At 43.0% G+C, this 8,387-nt stretch overlaps 1 pseudogene; it reads left to right on the top strand.

Annotated features, from left to right (window-relative positions):
- Positions 1-2,692: 2,692 nt before the first annotated feature.
- LOC141147920 (guanylate-binding protein 1-like) overlaps positions 2,693-8,387 on the top strand; it is a 38,528-nt pseudogene continuing 32,833 nt past the window's right edge.

Below are 8,387 nucleotides of genomic sequence, written 5' to 3'. Positions count from 1 at the left end.
TCGCCACTGTATCTAACCCATTGCTAGTTTGTATTTATAATGTGATACATTAGAGGGGATCTTATGCTTGGAGGTTCTACGTAATTCTCTAGCAAAAAATAAATTCTTTATTATCTATTATGATGTGAAGTACCCATAATAATAGTCCTTTCTTGCTTGAGGCATCTTGGGCTTTAGGCCACTTGAGCCAATGTTTGGAAGCATACAAGAAAAAGACAATTCCATAGCTCAACTCACCAACCAGTCTGCTGACCAACCAAATTTACCTGTCTAACCGTATGTTAAAAGCAGGGGTTTAGTTAGCACACATTTGCAAACGCATGTGAAAGCTGCAAGGCCTCGTCAAGGCACCCTGTATTACTTGCAGTCCTAACACTAAATTTATAAGTGTCTCCACAGTGGAAGCACATGCATTGATTGGATAGGTGTGAGACAGGTGAGCCAGGAGGCCGCCCTAGCCCCCTTAAAGGGACAGGACACACACTGGACACCCAGCAATAGCAGCAGAGGCGTCCAGTGTGTCCCCGACCCAAATATACAAACGGTAACAAGACACTGGTCACCGCCCACACCCATAACTGGCCTTCACAGTAAGGAGCACATGGAGGGCATATACATACAAGAAAAAGACAATTCCATAGCTCAACTCACCAACCAGTCTGCTGACCAACCAAATTTACCTGTCTAACCGTATGTTAAAAGCAGGGGTTTAGTTAGCACACATTTGCAAACGCATGTGAAAGCTGCAAGGCCTCGTCAAGGCACCCTGTATTACTTGCAGTCCTAACACTAAATTTATAAGTGTCTCCACAGTGGAAGCACATGCATTGAATGGATAGGTGTGAGACAGGTGAGCCAGGAGGCCGCCCTAGCCCCCTTAAAGGGACAGGACACACACTGGACACCCAGCAATAGCAGCAGAGGCGTCCAGTGTGTCCCCGACCCAAATATACAAACGGTAACAAGACACTGGTCACCGCCCACACCCATAACTGGCCTTCACAGTAAGGAGCACATGGAGGGCATATACATACAAGAAAAAGACAATTCCATAGCTCAACTCACCAACCAGTCTGCTGACCAACCAAATTTACCTGTCTAACCGTATGTTAAAAGCAGGGGTTTAGTTAGCACACATTTGCAAACGCATGTGAAAGCTGCAAGGCCTCGTCAAGGCACCCTGTATTACTTGCAGTCCTAACACTAAATTTATAAGTGTCTCCACAGTGGAAGCACATGCATTGAATGGATAGGTGTGAGACAGGTGAGCCAGGAGGCCGCCCTAGCCCCCTTAAAGGGACAGGACACACACTGGACACCCAGCAATAGCAGCAGAGGCGTCCAGTGTGTCCCCGACCCAAATATACAAACGGTAACAAGACACTGGTCACCGCCCACACCCATAACTGGCCTTCACAGTAAGGAGCACATGGAGGGCATATACATACAAGAAAAAGACAATTCCATAGCTCAACTCACCAACCAGTCTGCTGACCAACCAAATTTACCTGTCTAACCGTATGTTAAAAGCAGGGGTTTAGTTAGCACACATTTGCAAACGCATGTGAAAGCTGCAAGGCCTCGTCAAGGCACCCTGTATTACTTGCAGTCCTAACACTAAATTTATAAGTGTCTCCACAGTGGAAGCACATGCATTGAATGGATAGGTGTGAGACAGGTGAGCCAGGAGGCCGCCCTAGCCCCCTTAAAGGGACAGGACACACACTGGACACCCAGCAATAGCAGCAGAGGCGTCCAGTGTGTCCCCGACCCAAATATACAAACGGTAACAAGACACTGGTCACCGCCCACACCCATAACTGGCCTTCACAGTAAGGAGCACATGGAGGGCATATACATACAAGAAAAAGACAATTCCATAGCTCAACTCACCAACCAGTCTGCTGACCAACCAAATTTACCTGTCTAACCGTATGTTAAAAGCAGGGGTTTAGTTAGCACACATTTGCAAACGCATGTGAAAGCTGCAAGGCCTCGTCAAGGCACCCTGTATTACTTGCAGTCCTAACACTAAATTTATAAGTGTCTCCACAGTGGAAGCACATGCATTGAATGGATAGGTGTGAGACAGGTGAGCCAGGAGGCCGCCCTAGCCCCCTTAAAGGGACAGGACACACACTGGACACCCAGCAATAGCAGCAGAGGCGTCCAGTGTGTCCCCGACCCAAATATACAAACGGTAACAAGACACTGGTCACCGCCCACACCCATAACTGGCCTTCACAGTAAGGAGCACATGGAGGGCATATACATACAAGAAAAAGACAATTCCATAGCTCAACTCACCAACCAGTCTGCTGACCAACCAAATTTACCTGTCTAACCGTATGTTAAAAGCAGGGGTTTAGTTAGCACACATTTGCAAACGCATGTGAAAGCTGCAAGGCCTCGTCAAGGCACCCTGTATTACTTGCAGTCCTAACACTAAATTTATAAGTGTCTCCACAGTGGAAGCACATGCATTGAATGGATAGGTGTGAGACAGGTGAGCCAGGAGGCCGCCCTAGCCCCCCGGTGACCAGTGTCTTGTTAATGTTTGGAAGCAGCAGAATTTTAATTTATGGCAAGTACAAGGTATCTTTTACACAATAATCCACAATAATGGGATTGGCTGTTGATGACACATTAATTATGTTGGGATGGTCACTATTTTTTCTTCATTCAGACCTGACCGTATCTTTCCCTATGGAGCCACCAATCAGAATGGAAGCCCCCATCTGCCTAATTGAAAACACAGCAAATGGAAAGCTTGTGGTGAACCCTGAGGCTATCAATCTTCTGTCTGGGATTAATCAACCAGTGGTGGTGGTGGCCATCGTAGGCATGTATCGGACAGGGAAGTCCTACCTGATGAACAAGCTGGCCGGAGCTCTGAAAGGTGATATACTAGTTAGTAGGGAGTTTTTGTTGCATGTTGATGATGTTAATACGGGTTTTCCATATTTAATTTCCATAGGATTCAACCTGGGTGCCACCATTCGAGCTGAAACTAAAGGCATCTGGATGTGGTGTGTTCCTCACCCCTTAAAGAAGGATCACGCTCTGGTTCTCTTGGACACTGAAGGACTGGGGGATGTAGAGAAGGTGAGAATATAGGTCTGGAAATGATTTATTATAATTACCATAATTTCCTTTTCTTGTATGTTCTGTAGTTTGTTTATGAATGTCATGGCCTGCTCAGTTTTGCAGGTATTGTTAGCAGGTCAAGTGAATTTTTTAAACTTCTATACTTCAACATATTTATACCTTTTTGTGTCACTATTCCACACACACCCACTTATGTTTTACTATTTCTGTTCTTCCCTTTTAGTTTTCCTTCCTGGTCCATTTTCCTTTTTTATAGTGCAAAAACTTCCAGCTCACATTTACAGAGTATTTCAAGAGCCCTGGGGTCCTTAAAACCCCAGGGTTTCTGTGCTGAGAATGGTGACAAGAGCATGGTAGACCATGGCAGACCACCTCATCCCTTGCTATGTGGCTCATTATTGGCCATCAAATGTTATCCGTAGTCTCCCCAGCCAACAGGGCCAGAGTGCTGTTTTCCCACCTCTGTTTGCTATTTGCACAATAGAGCACCAGATTTTTAGAAATACCATGAAATAATCTTAAAATGTGTGCAGACAACTGGAACGCTTGCACTAAGGTAAACAGAAATGTTTCAAAACTTTTGTTGGGATGAGCTTCAAGTTCAAATTAATTGTGAGTTCAGCTTGAGTCAAGCCTGTTTGCTAGTGAATGGGTGAACAAACTGGCCATATTTTACTTTATATTTTTAGATGGTATACTGGCCCTTTAGGGAAAGACATTCAAATAAACAAAGAAAAAGTATGTTTTTTAAATCAATTATGTAATTTTTATTGTTGGTCATTAAGTCTCATTCCCTACTGAATGGTGTTTATATTTATTTATTTTTTTTGCATTGGTACATGTTTTCTCTGGCAGTGACCAGATACCCATTTGTTTCTTATCAAAAGACTAAACATTTTTTCTTGACAGAAAAAAATAACAAGATTTTGCTTTCATAAACCTCAACCGAGTTCAGTGAATGTGCAGTGAACCAAACCTTGCCCAGTATATTTAACACCAAAGCTTACCTATGTAACTACCACTTACTTTGTAAACCAGACAATTCAAGATGTGTCTGGTCTGGTTTCCTGTAACATTTCAGGAACCCTGAAAAGTAACCTTCTGTGGTTGCCAATGACGAAGTACCTGGGTTTGGTTTGGGGCAGGTTCGGTGAACATTACTAAAGTTTGGCGTAACACTTAAATAAATGACTAATAAATAATCCAAAGTACCATAAAATTGTGCTTTACATACACATGACCACATGATACACATGATCAATGACCTTCAAAAAATGTCTTACAGTATGTGCTAAATCAAGTTGAAGAAAATAAAAAAATAAAAAATTATATTGTGTTGATAAATTTATCAAAATACCCTGTGTCTTCACTCTTCATGCAAAGTGTGCATCCATCACCATGTGAAGGGCCTGCTCACCTCAATACAATATTCAACATGCTCATCACTTGTCTCCTCAGGCACATCTCTTGTATCCTCCTTAACCAACACAGGGCATCCGTCCCCTTGGCTTATCGAAGCTCACCACAGATTCAGCTCATCTGTCAAACAATGCAGAGAAGAACAAACATAGTGTACTCTGTAAATGTCTTTATTAAAACTCTGCAATAAAAATATACTTACAAAGTAGCAAAGTATAAAGCATTTATCAGAGCAATATCCCAATCCGTCTCACCACCACTTGCGGCGCAACTCCAGCGTGATTTCACAGGCTCAGCTCCTCCCTTCAAGATGCGTAGGCCTACTAAGGAAGCCCAATCACGGGGTGCAATGCGCCTAGGAGGGAGGAGCTAGGCCTGTAACGTCACACAGGTGTCGTGCCGCAAGTGGTGGTGAGCAGGATGGTGATATTGCTTTGATAAGCGCTTTATACTTTGCTACTTTGCAAGTGTATTTTTATTTCAGTATTTTAATAAAGAAATATACGGAGTACACTATGTTTGTCTCTTTCTGCCTTGTTTGACATATAAGCTGAGTCAGTGGTGAGCTTTGATAAGCCGAGGGGATGGATGCCCTATGTTAGTTAAGGAGGATACGAGAGATGTGCCTGGAGTAAAAAGTGATGAGCATGTTGAATACTGTATTGTGGTGAGCAGGCTCTTCATCTGGTGAAAATTTTTAAACATACAAGACCACTCTGGCAAAGCACCTTGTCCCCATTTGGGTGAGGACAAGAACCTCTTCCCCACAACCCCGGTACAGTGGTTGTGGGGATCTAAGGGAGGAGGTTTTATTGGAATCTGAAATAACAAAAAAGGAGTGCCCAGATTTCACCCCCATGTAAATGAGTAAGGGATGCATAGTACTCCCACTCGTTCCCAAAAAAGTGAAAAGTAAATAAACACACAGATAGTTTATGACAAGTCCTTTATTTAAAAAAAAATGTACAGCAATGTGGGTCAATGCAATCACAATGGACAAACCTACTGACCCTAACGTGACATATGCCACTTGCTGAATAATGGTTTCTCTAATGCCGTGTACACACTGCCCTTGCGTCCTTTTTTGTCCTTTGGAAACATGTTCTATTTCTAAAGTCCGTCTGATTTTTCAACAGCAAAGGTCTGATGAAGCCCGCACACGATCGAATTGTACGGCGGATTCGTTCCATCGGACCTTTGCTGTCAAAAAGTCTGGTCGTGTGTACACGGCATAACGCTCATCAACAACATAAGAAAAGGGAGGAGATAAGGGAGACATCATTGCCCAAATTTGGCCATGTCACGATATTTTGGTAATGATATCACCCCTTAGCCCTGCCCCTTTGCTTATGTGGCTAGGGATGTACAGCCATGTAAGTGAATGGGCCAGGTGACATCAATGGTTGTTGGACTGAACACTCAGCTCATCCCTAGCTGATGACCATACTTAAAGTGGTTGTAAAGGCTAAATTTCTTTATCTTCATGCATTCTAATCCTCACCTGAGACTGATAAAGCAATGTGCACGGGAGCCTTGGCTGTCCCGGGTGTCTCACTCTTCAGTGGCTGAGTCAGCAGCGAGAGCCATTGGGTGATCCAGTGAGCCAATGAGGAGAAAGCAGGGGGCTGGACCAAGCCACAGCTCTATGTGTCTTATGGATGCAAAGAGCGGGGTTCGGGAGCGAGTGCACACCAGTCCCCCCACAGCAAGCAGCTTGGTATTGTGGGGACTGGTCAAGGGGGAGGAGCCAGGAAGTATAACATGTTTGCTATTTTTATACTAAAAAAACAAACCTATAATATCACTTTAAGCTGGCCATACATGGTTCAGTTTTGTTTCACTCAGCCAGTGGGTGGAACAAAAAAAAACGAAACCATCAAATATATGGATGGGGGAATCTATACTAATACTATTGTATTCTGACAGTGGGGAGACTCCCCTGCTGTCAGAATATGCATATCAGCCCTACAGCCATTGGCAGCTATTATCCAACAGGGTGGTTGAACAGAAATTGATTGGTAGATTGACTTCTGTTCAACTGAAGTGGCCATACATGGATCGAAATTTAGCTAGTCCCTGCTGAACCAGCTGAATTTTACCTTCTTCCACAACTCACTATTGATGTAAGAGGCCACCTTTCAAAGTGATTGACCAACAGAAAGGTGAAGGAGGCAGAAAGTTTAGTGTTAGACACAGATGGATTTAATTTGCAAATTAGAGGGCCCCAATTCACATGGCTCCCAAGGAAGCTCTAATACAACAATAGGAGTGATGTTTCATTTTTGACCTCCTACCTCCACCGTGCTGTCTCTCTATCATTCTGAGAGAAAAAGAATTCCACCAACTGTAACGTTGCATGAAGAGCTGAAGAGCTGGTACCGGTCTCCAGGAACGTGCAGGAAGCTTTCATTTCAGTAATCCTGTCTTACCTTTCAGTGAATTTGTTTCTGCCTCTTTTTAGGGAGATATCAAAAATGATATCTGGATTTTTACCCTCACTCTCCTACTAAGTAGCGCCATGGTGTATAACAGCAAAGGAACCATCGACCAGTATGCCCTAGATAAACTAAAGTATCCTTTTTTATCCTAGGGTCCTGGTGTTTTATTGTATTCATGTTCTGTACAGGTTGCTTGAAGATCTTGAAGAAATTAGAGCGAAATGGCAGAAAAATGGATGAAAAAAGTGGGGCTCTCTCTCCTGCCGCCGATAAAAGTGATCTTTCAGTTAATCCGCTGCAGAGACCACTTTTATTTGAAAGTGGACCGCTCACCGAAGAAGAGGATACCGGGGTTATGGTCGCTGCCATAACAACGTTATCCCTCTTCAAACAGTCGACGTATAACGACGGCGGGCGGTTCGTAAGTGGTTAAAGTAGAACAAAGGGCAAAACCTTTTTTTATTTATTTTTTATTTGAAAGAGTATAAAGAGTAAGAAAAGATTACAACCCCTCTCATGTTTTTTTTTTTTGTTGTTGTTTGTTCTTTTTGCCTGTGCCCCATTGGGGAGATTTCCCTTCACTTCCTGTCCCATAGCCAACAAAGAAAGTGAGAGGAAATCCCTCCAAATTAAGGGAATTCCCTGGGAACCCTCAGGTCACCAGAACTGGCGTTCCCATCCGAGGATTTCCCCTCTATTACTTTTCTAGGGACATCCTAAAATTTGGGATTTTCTTTCACCCTTGGTAAAAACAGAAATAGAGACGACACATATCCCTAATGGAGGCCAGGGGTTCTAATCCATCTCCACTCTGTCCAAAACTAAAATAAATGTTTGCCTTTAGTTATACTTTAACTGGCTACATTTTGACCAATTATTATTCTAAGTGTCCCTCCATGGAGAAAAAAAAGTATCTGTTTGTATCTCCCCAATGATGTAAAAAAGACAAAGGGACGGGTTGCTTTGTCTCTTTACATGGTTACCAGTGGGAGTTAGGCCGTCCATAGACAGTGAAAATTTAATTAGCTTCACTCGATTTCCTCATCAACACAGTCAGTGTTCACGGGGGAATCCCTCCTGTGGAGCCATTGAGGTTGATTTATTAAAGGCAAATAGACTGTGCACTTTGCAAAGCTTAGTAGCTTAGTAAATGAGCAGAAGCTCTGCTGACCTCTATCATCCAATTATGTGCAAACAAAAATTCTGTTTTTTTTTTTTTTCCTTGTATGTGATTAGAAAGAAATGGACAAAGGTGACCTGCCACAACTAGCACCGACATGCCTCTATCCCTAATACATAGATATATAGAAGATAGAGGTGGGGTGTTGGGACTTTGCATGTCTATGCAATATATATTAAATATGAAGTTAAAGCGGAGGTCCACCCTAAAATGTTTTTTTACATTAACAGTCTATTTAAAAT

Source organism: Aquarana catesbeiana, linkage group LG06 (assembly GCF_042186555.1).
Source record: "Aquarana catesbeiana isolate 2022-GZ linkage group LG06, ASM4218655v1, whole genome shotgun sequence".
Taxonomy (NCBI): domain Eukaryota; kingdom Metazoa; phylum Chordata; class Amphibia; order Anura; family Ranidae; genus Aquarana; species Aquarana catesbeiana.
This window is presented reverse-complemented; position numbering and strand designations above follow the sequence as displayed.